The 17,544-nt window shown below is 41.2% G+C and overlaps 1 pseudogene; it reads left to right on the top strand.

Moving 5' to 3' along the window:
* Positions 1 to 1,712: 1,712 nt before the first annotated feature.
* On the top strand, positions 1,713 to 1,818 carry LOC129404463 (U2 spliceosomal RNA; annotated as a pseudogene).
* Positions 1,819 to 17,544: the final 15,726 nt, after the last annotated feature.

Here is a 17,544-nt window from a genome sequence, read left to right as displayed (position 1 = left end):
TGAACTCAGGGCATCAACAATGCAAGGCAAGTACTCCTTTGGCTTATGGAAACAAATCATTTCTATTAGCTTTGGAGGTATAAATCCATGCTTTAAGCTAAAGACTTTCATTTAATTGGCAATCTCTGGAAGCCTCAACTCACTCAATGATTGAAAGGAAACAATTTTCTCTTGGAATTCAGGAATTGATCCAGGAACCACCCTGAATAGAGCTGTCCTTTTGAATCTCAGGACCCTATCCTGGAGTTGGTATAGGAGTCTGAAGGAACTGGAAAAGAGAATTGGTATCAACCAGACAGATCTGACCAGATAGGTAGACAATCTACTTCTTGATTACAGTTCTGCCTGGTATGGTTCAGATGGTAGGACTTCTGACTTATGGCAAAATAGTGTCTGTACCCTAAATGAAAGTGACTGAACAGTCTGGAGGGCTAGGACAGGTCCTAGAGGTGAAGCATCCTGATTGTAAATCTACTTATTAGCAAAGAAACTCTTGGTATTAGGAGTTCAAGGAAAAGAATATTGCCTGCTGGACAGGAAAGCGCACACAATATTTTTAGTGCATTGCTCTGATCTGCCTTTGTCACACATTGGAAATTTATGCTGCTCTAGTGTTCCAACAAACACCGAAAAAAATTGTGAAACAATTCAGAAGTGAGGAAGGCTGAATGTTTTCCTCTGTGATTCAGTTACTGTTTGATTTAGGGAGAACAATATGTATATTGTTTTATAATAGATCATGCCCTCTCAGAAGTCTGTGAGTTTAATATGCAAACAAAAGTTGAAAGGAATCAACAGACCATGTGTTTGAAGGGAAAATAAATTCTGCTTGCTTTTATGGCTGGGTGATCCCGTGAGTTAGCTGCAGGCATGCCCAGAAAGGAACACTTCCCTTTTTTATCCTTACAATGGAAATGGGTTTAAGCATTAAAGAGAACGTGTGCATTTGATTTACAATTCTATCAAATAAAACTAAATTAATGTAACTGTTAATGTTCATCCTGAATAGCTTTACTGCACAACAGATAATGGTTTATGAGAGAGAGAGAGAGAGAGAGAGAGAGAGAGAGAGAGAGAGAGAGAGAGAGAGAGAGAGAGAGAGAGAGAGAGAGAGAGAGAGGGTCAGGGGAATGAGACTTGTTATTGTTACTATATTTGGCATATCGACTATGCGACAGTGAGCCTGCCAGGCTCTTCTATGTGGAAGGGATACTCTCGGTAGCTTGCCAGGCTCTCCAAGAGGAATGGAGAATGTATATCAGAGAATACAAGCAAGTATATTAAAAACAAACACATGTGTGCTGCTTTAGGTACATCAGTGGGCTAGACTATAAAAGGTCGCATGGCTACTCAGCCATGCACTTCCGAAAGCTTTGTTTTATAGTCTCTGGATCTTGGCCATTGATGGTCGACTGGATTACAAAGCGCACGGTGAGGGGAGGCGGGCGGGGGGTGGAGGGGAGCGGGGGGAGGGGCAGCTTGTGGGTGTGACTGCCAAGCTACTGGAAAATGGAGGGTCTGGGTGGAGGAGGCCCAGTCCTGATTCGAGCAGGCTTGGAAATCTCAGCCCTGGGTTCCGCATGCCTGGGTTCCTCTGCTGGTTTCTTCATGTGTGAGGCTCGTCTGAGCATGTGGAGAATGGCCTTGAGCATGGCTGTGACTGGGTTCTGGAGCTGCCGGGGCTCTGCTTGGGGTGGGGAGGGAAACTCAAGGCCACTTCTTGGCCTTTTGGCTAAGATCAAGTGTAGTATTTATTTTTAATCAGTTTAATTTGATATTATATGGATAAAAAAGTAACAAAATTAGGCAATAGGCCATAAAGGAAGAGATACAAAGAACCAGTAAAGCTATAAAAAAAACTTCAATCTACATGTTCAAAATGAAACACAAAATGGTAACAAGTACTGATATCCTTTTTCTTTATCTTAAAAAATATATTTAAGCTATATTTATATAATGTAAAAATACACTATTAAGCTGGAAGATTCTTTAAAAAATTTTTTATAGACTCACAAATTTTCATCGTTATGTTTCAATCTTGTTGATACAAGACTTTTTATTTTTGGCATATCAAATACGTCATGGATAGCTTGCCAATCTCTGCCGTGTGGGTGGGATACTCTTGATAGCTTGCCTGGCTCTCCAAAAGGGATGGAGGAATTGGACCTGGACAAATGCCCTACCCGCTGTGCCATAGCTCCAGCCCACAAGTCTCACAATGGAGATGTTAATGGTGCCCGCTTGAGAAAATTGATGAACAATGGGACAATAGTGCTACAGTACTATGTTTTAATCAAACACTGTTCGATACCCGTCCCTCCACCAGTGCCCATTCTCCATCACCAATGTTCCCAGTGTCCCTCCCACCACCCCCACCCCTTCCCACCCTTTGCTTCTGTGGCAGACACATTCCCTCTTACTCTCTCTCTCCTTTTGAGTGTTATGGTATATAATATATGCACTAATAAATTATCAATTTGGTCAATAGTCTACTTTCAGCACACATCTACCATCTCGAGTGAGCCCTCCAACCATCATTTACTTAGTCATCTCTTCTCCATCCCACCTGCCTTTTCCCCCAGCATATGAGATTGGCTTGCAAGCTGTGGGTCAATCTTCCAGTCCCTTATCTCTACTATCCTTAGGTGTTATTCTCCTATTATGCTACTTTATATTCCACAGATGGGTGCAGTCATTCTGTGTCTATTCCGTTCTTTCTGACTCATTTCACTTAGCATGATACACTCCATGTTGATCCACTAATATGTAAATTTCATGGTTTCATCTTTTCTAATAGCTGTATAGTATTCCATTGTGTAGGTATACCAAAGTTTCTTTAACCAGTCATCTGTTCTTGGGCACTCGAGTTTTTTCCAGATTCTGGCTATTGTAAATAGTGCTACAATAAACATACAAGTGCAGATGTTATTTCTACTGTACTATTTTGCATCTCCAGGATATATTCCCAGAAGTGGTATTGCTGGGTCAAGAGGGAGCTCAATTTCTATTTTTTTTTAGAAACATCTATTTTGTTTTCAGCTGGAAGATTTTTATTCCTAATTTGTTTATTTTGGGGGAGAGTGGGCATGCCAGAGGGATTCTGGGACTGCTCCTGGCTCTGTGCTCAGGGGTCACTTCAGGTGGCATTTGTGGTGCCTGGGTTGAACACAGTTCTCTTGGGTGTGAAGCATGCCCTTGCTCCTGGGCCTGAGTCATCTCTTACCCAGTGGGAAAGGTTTTTAGATGCCCTTTATTGGGTTGAGGAAGTTTTCTTAATATTCTTAAAGTTTTAATGCATCTTTTGCATTTATTGAAATAATTATTTTCCCCCTTTAGTTCTAATATGGGAAATAACTAATCTTCAAATGTTAAAACTTTCTTGGGATAAACTCCATTTATGATCCTTTCTATATATTTCTCAAAATATTTATTTATATTTAATTTGTTTGGGGATGACATCAGGAAGTGAGGGGCTTACTCTTGGCTCTGCATTCAAGGATCTCTATTGGCAGGCTCAGGGACCACATGAGATACTGGGGATTGAACCCAAATTAGACACATGCAAGGCAAGCATCCTGCTCACTCTCTATCTCTTCGGCAACTATATCACTCAATTTAAACAGAGTCTATTTTGCTAAGAATTTCTGTATCTGCATAACAGTTGAGTTTTGAGCTGTAGTTTTCTTATAATGTATTCTCTGGACTTAACACCTGTTGGAAATCTTCCTCAAAACAGAAACCCCAAGATTGAGAAAGACCCCTGTGAGAAACAATTTAGACCTTTTAAAACATGCAGGTAGGGGCTGGAACGATAGCACAGCAGGTAGGGCCTTTTGCCTTGTACACGGCCGACCAGGGTTCGATTCCCAGCATACCATATGCTCCCCTGAGCACCGCCAGGGGTGATTCCTGAGTGCAGAGCCAGGAGTAACCCCTGTGCATCACCAGGTGTGACCAAAAAAGAAAAAAAAAACAAAAAACACCCCAGCAGGTACGTCCAGGAAAAAATGGAATAGATGAGGGCATGCAAACCAGGAAAGGACAGAATAAAATGGTTTAGGGTCTTTTAATTGTGAAGGGCAGCATAGGCAAAAATAGAATAGGAACTTGCCACTTCTATTCCTGTAAAATTTACTCTGTACTTTAGGTACCTGTTATTTGGCTATGTAAAATATTCTCATCTCTGTTCTTCCCATACCTATCGAACTTTGATGTGCTTACCCACTGTCCTTCACATGTCTGTCAACTTGAATGGCTCATATGTAGGGAGCCAGGGTCGGGGAGCAATTTGTATTGAATGAGTGGCCAACCTGTGAGCTTACTAAGGGCTGCCCAGGTAACCCTAAAGCTTAGGCAGGTTTTATGTCTTGGTTTGTCTCCTTATATGTTTGTTTCATTCTTGGCCACTGCACTCCAGTGGAAAGTGGACAGAGGTCAAAAGTGCCCAATCTATTGCCTTTATTGTGATAGATACCAAGGTAATGCCGACCTCATAAAATTATAAAGAAATTAGTTCCTTCCTAGAGAAGATAGCATACAATGGCAGTATTAATTTTTTACTGTTTGGTTGAATTCATAATTTACTATGTCTGAGACTAATGTTTTCTTTGTGGAGAGCTTTATAATTATAAGTGTGATTGCATTGATAAATATAGCCATTTGGATTATTTCTGTTTGAAACAATCTTGATAATTTATGTTTTTCAATGAATTTCATTTAAATAAATTATACAAGTTGATTATACACTTAAAGTAATTGATATTTTATGTTTATGAAGATTTGATTAATATACCATGCAATTGACCTATTTAATGTATAAACTTTATTGACTTTTTCATATAAACATTTATTCATTCATCATCACAATGAATTTTTTAAATGTTCATTCCACTCTCCAGGAGAGATAACTCTGGGTGGGAGTTGCCCAATTCTATTTTCCCCTTCTTTCCTTGTGGAAAGGGGATACCCTAAATAATCCATTCCTTTAGAGAAGGGGACCAAGTATTTTAGCAACTTCCCCTGGACTTCTGTTCCTTTAGATGCCAGTCCCTCCACAGGGCATGCTGTATTCTCAGTTTCCACCCCAGGCAAGGTCTAAGGTGGCCCCACTGGGCTGTGGCTTAGGTAACAGATACACACCCAGATTCAATGCAGGACTCTCAGCTCCCGAGTTCAGTACATGTCAATAGTCAAATTCAGGGGCTGGAGCAATAGCACAGTGGGTAGGGCGTTTGCCTTGCATGTGGCTGACCCGGGTTCAATTCCCAGCATCCCATATGGTCCCCTGAGCATCGCCAGGAGTAATTCCTGACTGCAGAGTCAGGAGTAACCCCTGTGCATTGCCATGTGTGATCCAAAAAGAAAAAAAAATAGTCAAATTCATATTTCTTTTCCATCTATTTGGCTCTGGCATTGATTGCCTCATCATTTCCAAACTCAGAAAAGTTTTAACATTGGGATGTTTGTTAGTCTATCACAATTTCTACTTTTGGGGCCGTAGGAATGTGGAAGGAGCTTCTAAATGGTACCCAGAAAGTCCAAGGGCTCCACTGGCAATTCCTGGCCAATGTGGCCAATGGTTCAGTGCAAGAGTGCAAGGATGTGATGCTGCTTGAATGTTCTGATGCCGGCAATGCCTGGGCCACCCTGGCAGTGCTGAAAGTCTCCAGGGCTACACCTGGTGGTACTCAGTGGCCTCCAGACCTTCACCTTGCAGTGTTAGGGGGACCTTGTGGTATGAAGACTCCAACCTAGGTAGCTGCTACACTATTTCCTAGGCCAAGGGCACTGCAGTTTCTAAAGAGATGAATCAGAATGAAAATTTGCCTGAGGTTTGGGGACCAGGGGGCACACTTGAAAATTCAACTTTAATTGAGTGTAATTAGTTAATAGAAAAGACTTCAAATGCATAAAGATGTTTGCATAGTTTTAGCTGATAGGATTACTTACTAAAGAGTTTGAGTCTGAACCCAGAAATCCTGACATTTTTTTAAATCCAGTGCTCTTACCCTAAGATGCTCTATTGTCCTTGCTTGTTTTGCACCTGTTAAGAGAGGTGGAAAAAAAAGCTTCCACAAATTCACCTGTATGATGTTGTTGTCTTGCCCTCCAAAATCTTTTGGAGAGGAATACTATAACCACAAATAAAAGTACACCCAGAGAGGCGGTAGGTATAGTACAGTGGGTAGGGCATTTGCCTTGCATGCGGACCAACCCAGGTTCAATCCCCAGCATCCCACTTGGTCCCATAAGCACTGCCAGGAGTAATTCCTGAGTTCAGAGCCAGGAGTAACCCCTGTGCTTTGCTGGGTGTGACCCAAAATCCAAAAAAAACGTACAGTCAGAAAAGAGGGGGAAGAAAAACCCTTTAAAAATCATATGTCTACTTCTCAAGCACTTTGAAACTATTTTAACATAAGCCTTTATAAACTCAATTCTGAGAGCCACCATTTAATCCAAATATAGAAAGAGATAATTTGAAGTTCCTAAGACTTGATCTACTTTTCCTATGATTCATGTAAGGCTAGTCAGATGGAGCTATTACAACGACTTTAGAAGTTGCATCGACTTGAACATTTTCACTCCACACATTAAAGAAAGTTACTTTTACAATCTTGGATTAAATACAGAGATGGATTAAATATATAGAGTTTGAAAGATTTAAAGAAATTGTGCACATCATTCCATTAACTGTGTGAATTGCAGCATTTTGTATGGTCACCGTGCTGCTGGGGCTGTAATTCACTGTTTCAGATAGTGACCACCACTGTTCTTGCTACTGGGAGCCTGGCAGGTGCAGATCCCTATTTATAGAGTCAGAAGGGAACGCTACCCCATTCCAAGCCTGATGGGGCAATAGCTCTTCAGCAACTGGGCTGTTTCCTTGCTCCTAAGCTGCAGATCTTTTTTTTTTAAAAGAAATCTTGGTAGTATTTTAATTTTTAAATTAATATAATACTAGCTTGGAATAGTGTAAATATTTATATGTTTTAGGGGTGCAGTGTTGCCACACCACATGGACTGACATGGTCCTCCTCCCCCTACATGATAGTACCTAGGACAGCACCTTCACAACCATGGCCACTGTGTGCTCCAACACCTACCAGGGGACTCATCAAACTGGAGCCCTGCACTTCCTTTCCAATTCTCTCTCCAATGCTCTTCCCTCTGTTGCCATTAACCCTATCTTCACACGTCTCTGACCATAGATCCTTTATATATACTGCCTCTTACATTTGAATTCCCATCAACTGAAATGAAATCTGGGTACGCAACCCACATCTCTAGAGTCTTGACCTTGGGGACATTATTTTTTTTAATTGTTAAAAACATTTGTTTTACTTTAATGCAATGGACTTGTTGAACCATAAAAAAGAAAGATTGATAAGTAGCTTTCATTTTTTTAAAAAATATTCTTTTTCTTTATTGAATCACGGTGAGATAGAGTTACAAAGTTGTTGTGATTGGGTTTCAGTTCCAACAATGTTCCAATATCCATCCCTTGACCAGTGTACATTTCCCACCACCAATATCCCCTGTATCTCTCCTGCTACCATCCGTGCTCCCCCCACCACAAACTCCCAACCTCCATAACTTTTACAAAAGAAAATATTCATTGCTGTCTCCCCAAATATGGATTCCCAAGGTCTCAGTTTCCTTTGTTTCCTCTGACTCAGGCTCCCTTCCTTACTGCTTTTTATTAGGCAATGAGGCTTTGGAATGAAGCTGCATCAGAGAGAGCTTAAACTATTATTCACACTGCCCTCCTTGGGACCTGAGGAAAGGAGAGTAGGTGGCAGCTGAGAGTGAAGACACAGTGTGTGTGTGTGTGTGTGTGTGTGTGTGTGTGTGTGTGTGTGTGTGTGTGGTGTGGAGAGCTGTCTATATATTCAACAGAAGAAACTGATTCATTGAACCCTGCCCTAAGAATACAGTTGTTTTCAATAATGAATGAAAGAGAGTTTGTGACACTCAGAAGACCAAGTTCACCACATTTATTAATTTCTATGGGTTTTGTATTTTTGGGTTTAGGGGTCACACACAGCAGTGCTCAGGGCTTATTCCTGGCTCTGTACTGAGGGATAATATCTGGTAGTGCTTAGAGTAAGTCCACGTGGGTGATGAGGAAAAATTTGGATCTGCTACATGCAAGGGAAGCACCTTAAGGCTTGTACTATCTCTCTGACCTCTAATTTTTATTGTTTACCCAACTGTGCTCCACATTGTGGTGGGGACAAGGCCATACTCAGTGGTTCTCGGGGATTACTTCTGGCTCTGTACCCGGGGATCCCTACTCTTGGCAATGCTCAGGGGATCACATATGTGCCGGGGGATGAACCAAAGTCATAGCCAAGGAAGCTGCAAATAAGGTAAGTGCCTTAAGCACCACATAATCAATATACCCCCCCAATTCCTATGTTTTACTAAACTCTGCTCTTCTGAGACCCATCCCTCTTTATTTACGAGGAGCCATCGGGAATAAATGAGTTCATGGCAACTGAGGCCCTTTCTCTTAAAACAAACCCTTCATAGGGAAGAAGACAGGGTAAATCTTACCTAGTCCACTGTTAGTGTAAATATCAAGTGAAATAATATATAAGGAATTACTTTATAGAGTTGAATACTTCTTATTCCCCATTAGAGGACCTATAAGTACAATTCTATAAGCACATACCTATGCCGGGAATTAAAATCCACATAAAATGGTGGTGACTGACTATGCTTTGTGTGTTCAGGGGAGGATGCTGGTCTTTTTCATAGTATTAGAACTTTGGGAATGGAAATGAGTCAGATTTTTTAACTAGTCAGTTGTTTAATTAATGTAACACTGCACTGAGTTTCAAGAGTGTCCACCCCAGATATGTGTTCACTGAGAACTTTGGAATATGACTTGTTTGGAAAGAGGATCTTTACAAAGGTGATTAGCTAAGATAAAGCCATAGTGGCTTAGGATTAATGCTGAATGCCAGGCCTGGAGTGGAGAGAGAGAGAGGGAGAGAGAGAAAGAGAGGGAGGGAAAACCATGGCCAATGGCAATGGGAGCAGAGTGAGACAGTTACAAACTAAGGAAGGGTAAGGATGGCCAGTAGTTTCAGAATCTAAAATGGAAAAGAAAAATGTTTCTTCCTTTGAGCCTTTAGGTGCTCGTGCAAACACCTTTCTTTCAGATTTTCAGCCTTCTGAGCTGTGAGAGAATATATTTCTATTCATGCAACCCCCTCTGCTTTGTTAGTCACCTCTAGGAAATGAATAAATTCACTTCAATAGGAAGTCTTGGGAACCTCAGTGCTTTTGGATGAAATAATATTGCACTTCTGATGGAGTCCTCAGTTCTCTTTCTGAATTTTCCTCTCACTGACTTCTCCCATTCCTCAGTTTCGTAAAAACTACCCTGCTTGAAAAAGCTGTTCCCTATGATTGGTGGTCACATGGCCCCTGATTGCCGAGGGAATTCTTGGTTCTTGAGCTGCAAGCCTCATAGCGAAGGAAAGATTTCAAAATCTGGTTTGTAGGGGTCCTTGATCACACTCTACCTGAAAGCTGTTCTTTGCTTGGGGACATTTGTAACTAGTTCCCTTCAGACAGAAATACTTCCTAGAAGTGCTACTAGTTGTCTTGAGGGACAGCGAAGATTGGTTCCCTCAGGAGGATACCCTCTCCCTCCTCACAAGAATCATGTAGACTTTTAAGTAAATACATACTCAGACATCACTGACAATGCCATATGGTCTGGTTTGTCCAAGATAGGTCCTTCATACTCAGAATTCCATTTAAAAGATGTTTTATGTCCCTTCACTCACTATAGAAGCATATTCTCCAGGCATGGATCCTAAGCAGTCTGATTTTATAAGCTCCCATTATTGCCAAAGTATAGGTTAGCATAGAAAGAATTATGCCAGTATTTGACTTACCAGGGCAGAATGATTTTTTCCAAGAATAAGGGACAAAATCACTTATCTAAACAGGAACAATGTAAAAATCCTGAGACTATGCCTTTCATTAGACTTCTATTCATTCTTCAAAGCAAGAATGAGTCACAATAGGAAGAAATGTGGTGATGATGATGATGATTGCGCAAGTCTGCAGAGTTTATGTTCATCTTCCAACCTTTCCCCTCACAAAAATTTCTTTCATCCCCAAACAGATTTAAGATAAACACAAAGTCAATGCAGCTGAAACTACATCACCGACTCTCACATAAGCATCATCTTTTAAAATTTCTCTTTCAGGGGGCCGGAGCGATAGCACAGCGGGTAGTTTGCCTTGCACGCGGCCGACCCGGGTTCTATCCCCGGCATCCCATATGGTCCCCTGAGCACCGCCAGGAGTAATTCCTGAGTGCAAAGCCAGGAGTAACCCCTGTGCATCGCCGGGTGTGACCCAAAAAGCAAAAAAAAAAAAAAATTCTCTTTCAGGTATGCCTTAATGCCCAAAGGACCACGGTCATTTCAATGTATAGGCCAGTACAATATTAGCTTTAGGTATTCTTTAGTTCAGAAAATAAAGTGTTCTGTCATGAAGAACCGGTTCATTATATAAATGGTTCCACAATCATGTCTCCTTAGCATTTTTAAATGAGAGAAACATATTAGGGCATTTCAATCATTTCTATCTGTTATGTGTTTGTGAGTTGTTCACCCTTCGTTTATAATTGGTGGGTAGAGCAGATGGCAAAAACTAAGCATGTGGTAATGTAAAACATTCCCCTCATCAAGCAGAAATGTTCTTAATTGGAAAGTTATTTCATTTATTGAAGGTTTTTTTTACCCCATGAAATACATTGACATAAAAGAAATTCTGAAAAATAGACATAAGAGAAATAAATGAGAAATTATGACATAATAGAAAAAGATATTCTTGCAACATGTAGTTCAAAAGATTAGGATGCTGCTTAAATGTAAGTTAAAGAAATTCATAAATGTTTCAGAAAAACATTATAGATGAATTATTACCATAATTTAAGAATGGCAGACTGTGCAATAAAGTGAGATTCATTGCCAAGCCAAAAGTATTTTTCAAACCTCTGACATATTTAGATAGAATTTTTATGCCAAGTCAAATAATTATGAAATTAAAAAATTGCTTGAAGAAATGCTTGGAATTTTATGCTAATAAGGACTGAACTCCAGAAGACTGTTTTTCTCTGAAAATATTATGCTTTATTATTCTCTTATAAGCTTTCAAGGTATATTAGCATGGCAAAATTCTTATAAGAAGCTGGGGTAATGGGAACTTATTGTAAATGCTTATTCAATTGTTCCATTATTCACTTTTTCCTTCAGCAAATATCTACTGAGTGTCTGTGCCAGGCACAGGACTAATTGCTGGGATTATAGCACTGGAAATATCATTTAAGGGTGGAGAATCTCAGTCAATAAAAAATAAACAAAACATTTCAGGCTTTGCCATTGAGGGTTAGGGCCTCAGGCTCTGGTTGTTTAAATCTTGCCCATTACAAAGACAGACCTAATTTCCTGGGACCTGGGCTTGGCAAGCTCCTGGGAGTCCAATTTCAGATCACATCTTTTGTCTGATAAGGGTGGCTTTGCTTTTCGAGGCCTTGGGGCATGGTGTGTGGTTCTGACACTGGGGAGCACGGAGATCAATTGCATGAACAACGCACATCTCTGTTACTCTCATTCAATAAAACCCTGGACTCCAAGACTCTGGTGTGAGTCTCTGAGTGGTCATACTTTATTTATGTTCTCACAAATAATTTCCTGGAGACTTAGGACCTCACCAGGTGACTCTTGGGAAGGGAATCTGGAAGCAGCACCTGCCTTATCCTGGATTTCATATATGCATAGTTCATGTTCCTGATTTTGACCTGTGTCCTTTGTTTTGTAATACTTTGCTCGATGCTTATGTTTAATGCAAGTATTACTGTAAGAAGCACTGTCATTCACTGCAGGACATTTTGGTCAACCATGATGGTGGTCCCAAAATGCCTCTCATAGTTGTCACAGCATTTTATCATGGTGGCAGCCTCTTGCATCTCCATGGTATTCGTACAATGCTTCACCTAGAGATTTATTCCTCAGAAAGTGTCCTTGTCATTAAACCATGCACATCTATCCTTGAGCCCTACTGAGTCCTAATAGCAAATTATTGAGTTTGAGTCTGGTCCTTTGAACCTTTGAGTCACAGACTACATTAGATGAATTAAGCGAAGTCATGTATTGAAATAACTGACTGGGGGTTGTGGGAGGGGAGAGATACTTCCTTCCAATTTGAGTCATCTGGAGAGACACTAATTCTAATTAAGTTGGGAGTGAATAAGATGAGAGAGGTGAAGCAGATCCCAAGCTTAGAGAGGTGTGTTCTAGGCTCTGAGACAGTGGGCATGGTGTATTGGAAGGACAACCAGGGGGCCGGGCACAGTCCAGTGAGCAGAGGCCATATGGCACTTGTTAAATGAGATACTATCAAGCCTCAGGGGGAAATGTGCAGTTGTGTGTGTCTGTGTGTGTGTGTGTGTTTTCATAAGCAAGATTTACACCTGGCCCTGTTTTTCAGGTTTTTCCTTCTTAAAAAAATTTTCACTACCTGGATAAGCATGAGATATTTTTATGAATAGCTCTATAGTCAGGTTGCAGAGGATGTAAAATATTGCCAGAAAAAAAAAAACATCAAATAACACTGCAAGGGCACTGGGGCCTCCAGTTCAGTCCAGAATCCACAACTAGGCAAGGTTTCTCCATGTTTTCTGCTTTGAGTAACAGTCATGCTAAGTTCAATGCTGTGTAGAGTCTTCATTTTCAATTACTAGGAAGTACAAATAGCACATATACATATGTTCCGTCTCAGTCAAAAATGTGCTCAAGTCAGGACAGAGAGAGAGAGATAGAGGGAGAGAGAGAGAGAGAAAGAGAGAGAGAGAGAGAGAGAGAGAGAGAGAGAGAGAGAGAGAGAGAGAGAGAGAGAGAGTAGGGGTTAAGGTTGCCTTGCAGCCAGTGAGGTTTGAGCCCTTGCTATGACATATGGCACCACCACTAGGAGTCAATCTTAAGCAGAGAGCCAGAAACAGATCCTAGGCACTGTTGGGTATGACCCCATGCTCCTTCTCCACTACATCTGAAAATTAAACCAAGGATTTCTCATAATTTTTTCCTCCTGGAAAAGTGACAGCCATAGAGGGAGATCCTGGTGGCACTGCCGTTGTGATTTCAGGAGCTGTGGCAAGTGTGTGATCACTGCCTCCAAACCCTACATAGCAATAATGACAGACAACAACAACAACAAATGCAGCAGGAAAAAAAGATGTGACTAAGTAATCATGGCAGAACAGACCTCCTGAAATAAGCTCTTCAGGCTTGAGGAGAGAGAGAGAAGCGGGGAGATGCAAACAGACACGGGGTGACCAGCCTTTCCCAGGACTCGGTCTCAAGAGCGTGATGGGGCTCCAAAGTCCATGGCCCCATATTCCCATCATGTCTATGGGAGGAACAAGGCCTAGATGTCCGGTCTAAGGGACAAGTTCTGTCTAGCAGTTGCAGATCTAGGTCCCGTGTGGTCCCTCCATGGGCCATTACCTATGTCTTTCCTGTGGAACAAGGATTCCATATGGTCAAGGGGACATGATCGTCCAGACCTCTTCTCTGCTCTTTCTGAATCTCATTCTGGGTACTAGTGTCCCACACATTCCCAGTATCATCAACCCAAGCAGGGTTACATTCCCTCAAAGTCCTAATGCACAGCTGGTCAATAAATTCTTGCCTCAACCCAACCCACAAGCTGTTCACAGGAGGTTTGTCCAGCACTTAGCCTGTGGGAGGGCATGTGCTCACTGGGGTGCATGTGGTCCTGTCAGGACAGGAAGGAGCACAGGTGGGGAAAGAAGGGAAAAGAAAGGGTTGGGTGTCAACTTCCCTTTGCTTTCAAATTCAAAACCTGTTATTCTAGATTCTTATGAAAGAATATTGCACTGTAGCACTGTCGTCTCTTTGTTCATCGATTTGCTCTAGCAGGCACCAGTAATGTCTCCATTGTGAGACTTGTTGCTACTGTTTTGGGCATATCAAATACGCCACGGGTAGCTTGCCAGGCTCTGCTGTGTGGGCGGGATACTCTCAGTAGCTTGAGCTGGGCTCTCTGAGAGGGATGGAGGAATTGAACCTGGGCCTGCCGTGTGCAAGGCCAATGCCCTACCCACTGTGCTATTGCTCCAGAAAGAATATTAGTCAAGATAAAACCATTAGAACATGTTTCCTTTCATCATTTGTGCTTTGATATGAAATATTAAAATATGTATACAAAATATGTATACAGATGGTTTTGGCCTCTACTCCTATTGTTATACCACATATTTTATATGTTTGGTGATAGTTTTATTGAGTGTCACATTAATTTTTTTGTCATCAACAAAATTTATACTCTGTGTCGACTGGGTTTAAATATTTTCTATATAGAGGCAAACTTATGCCGTTAACCAGAAAACCCTTTGGAATCATCTCCAGCATGGCTGCCCCAGTTCCCCTGATATGTCAGGAGAAAGTGCTTTAAGCCTAAGATTATTTGTATTTGTGGCTCTGTTAGTTAACTGCAGTTTTCTCAACAAGGGGAAAGGAATTCCAGTGAGACATGATGTCATTTCCGAAGTTATATGATTCAGTACAAAAGATAAAGTCTAGGTTACTTCTCAGAGTCCCTGGATAGGGAGACTTCAGTGCATCACCAGACACAACTTGAGCCAATAGTTCTATAGAGATATGATCTAGTCTAAAATATTTAGTGGTCTTATTTCTCACCTCCTCCCCCTCCACAAAGCAAATCAGATCTGGTCACAAAAAAAGGAAGAATGTCTAAAGTATACAATGAGCTTTATCTAGTCTCTTATCTTTAATGAAGAGAGTTAGAAAATAGATTGTAAACCCTCTGTGCAAAACAGTTATTGAACCCTTTCTTGAACAGAGCTGCTTTAAGTCAAGCTATAGAAATTAAAACCAAACCTCTGAAGGTTGGGACTAGGATGCAGAGAAATCTTAAGGTATTCCGGAAGTCTAGATTCTAAATGTTCTCTAATTCATTTCCATTTTGTTGTTGTTGTTGTTTTGAGGCTATACCTGGCTGTGTTCAGGGACTATTCCCAGATCTGTGCTCAGGGATCATTTTCCAGGGGACCATAAGGTGGGTACAAGGGATTGAACTTGGGCCTCCTGCGTGTAACGTGTGCACTCCGTCCATTGAGCAATCTCACTGGCCCTAAATAATCTATAATAAGCTTTGCTTTAAATTGCTTCTCAGGTAGATTATTTTCATCCATGTAAAAGTGGCCCCTAATAACCCTCACTCTATGTGCATGACAACCATGAATGCAGTCACTGCAGTGATGGGGTTGTGCAACTCCAGGGCAGAGGAGAATAATGTGGGGGCGCACTCCAATTGTGAGTCTATTACAAGTAGAATCTCTCCAGTGGGCTGCAGGAGAGGAAGCTAGAGAAATAGGGAGTGTGAGAAGGACACGATGAGCTGTAGCAGCTGGCACTGATCAGGGAAGGGGCCGAGGAACAGTGAGAGTCTGGCTGAGAAAGTTGAACTCAAGGAACTGGATTTTGCCAGCAATGAGATGATCCTGGAAGAGATCTTTCTTCCCTGAACTCCTTAAGGGCTGGCTATCTGGTTTCATCTGGGGAGAACTTACATGGGCAGGGTTGGAACAGAATTCAGGGATAAAGATCTTTGTGCCTATGAACAACTGTTGTTTGAAGTCACTGAGTCTGCAGTTGTTACACAATTTACCCTGCCCGCCTCATAACTCTCCTTTAAGCTTTCCTGCGGTGAAGGCTCACCATCTCTCCACAGGGCACACAGCCACAAATACTATTGAATGGTACGTTTCCATTGTATGTTCCAGTACAGGTTGTTCCTCAACTTAAATTATAAACTCAAGTGAAGGAGACAGGGCCCATGTTCCTTTCGAGTTGCCAAATCCAGCTGGTAAAATGCTTGAACAACTCATAGTACTTTTAAGGGTTTTCTTTATTTGGCACCTCGGGGAACTCCATCAGGGATTCTTGGCCACCTGGGCTGGTCCCATTCAATGCAAGGGTCTGAGGATGTGATGTAGTTCAGGCTCTGCAGGGCTGGTTATACCTGGGCCACCCTGGCAGTGCTTAGAGATCTCCAGGGCCACACCTGATGGTGCTCAGGGACTTCCAGGGTTGCACCCTGAGATATTCAGGGGACCATGTGGTGCTAGGATGAACCTGGGTCAGACACCTGTTAGGAACATGTCCTAACTGATGTACTATTTTCAGGATCCCAGCAATTTAAAAAGAAATACTGTTTTAAATCTTTCAAAAAACACTTAATCTTCTAGTAATAATATAACCAAACTTATAACCATATATCAGTAGTAAAGTATTTTATAACTCATAAAGTGGTTTGCGATGCCAATAAAACATTGGGGACTAGAGAGAAAATACAGGAGTAAGGTACTTGCTTTGTGCACGACCAACTTCAGGTCAATTTGTGGCCCCATCTATGGCTCCCTGAGAACTGCTAGGAATAGACCTGAGTACTGCTGGGTATGGCCCAGCCCTTCTGACCCCAAATAAAATTAAGTTTTGTACAGGGAGGTAGCTCAAAGGGTTGGGCACATGCTCTACTAGTAGGAGGCCTGGATTTGATGCCCTGCATACCTGGTCCCCTGTAATTCTTTGGAAGGAACCCCTGGGAACGCTTCCCTGAGTAACCCTGAGTTCCACAAACCATGGCCTCCAATGACCCCCCAAAAAAAACCAAACTCAGTGATTTTATAATGGTTACATGATTATATTATTTTAGGTCTTACCATTTGAGATTTTAGTGACATATTTTAAAACCTGTTAGTGTTTTGCAACTACATGCTAAAACTACAAGACATGAATATTTCTATAAGTCAACTAACTTGGCGCACACGCACATGCATGCACACACAAACACACACACATACACATACACATACACATACACACACTTAAATTCCTACTAAGGAATGAAGATCTCAAACCAGGAATTTATTATTGATTTTCTTAGCAAAGCATTTTTCATTTCATATATTTCATATGCATCCATATCTGTGCAAGTATGTATACAGGTAATAAAATAATGTGAATGAGAAATGTGAATGAAAAAAAGGACTGAGGTACTCTGCTTCACTAGATCTTGACTTCACTTGAGTCAATGAGTGTACCACATCAATATGCAAAAGTCTATGGCATTTCTGTATGCAAACAATGAAGTAGAACAGAGAAATAAAAACAATGACATTAACAATTGTGCCTCAAAGAACAAGTTTATGAGAATCAGCTTAACAAAAAAAGAGAAAGGCTTATACGAAGAAATCTTTAAGTCATAATAAGATGGGAAAAATCCCCTGTTCATATATTGGAAGGATTAAGATTGCAAAAAATGACCATCCTATACAAAGCACTACACAGATCTAACACAGTTCATATAAAAATACCCATGACATCTTTTAGAGACATAGACCAAATGCTGCTTAAAATATTATAGATAATAATAAATTCCTAATAGCTAAAATGATCCTTTTGTTCCTTTTTG

Source organism: Sorex araneus, chromosome 4, assembly GCF_027595985.1.
Source record: "Sorex araneus isolate mSorAra2 chromosome 4, mSorAra2.pri, whole genome shotgun sequence".
Taxonomy (NCBI): domain Eukaryota; kingdom Metazoa; phylum Chordata; class Mammalia; order Eulipotyphla; family Soricidae; genus Sorex; species Sorex araneus.
Note: the sequence above shows the minus strand (reverse complement) of the source record. Positions and strands in the feature narration are given on the sequence as shown.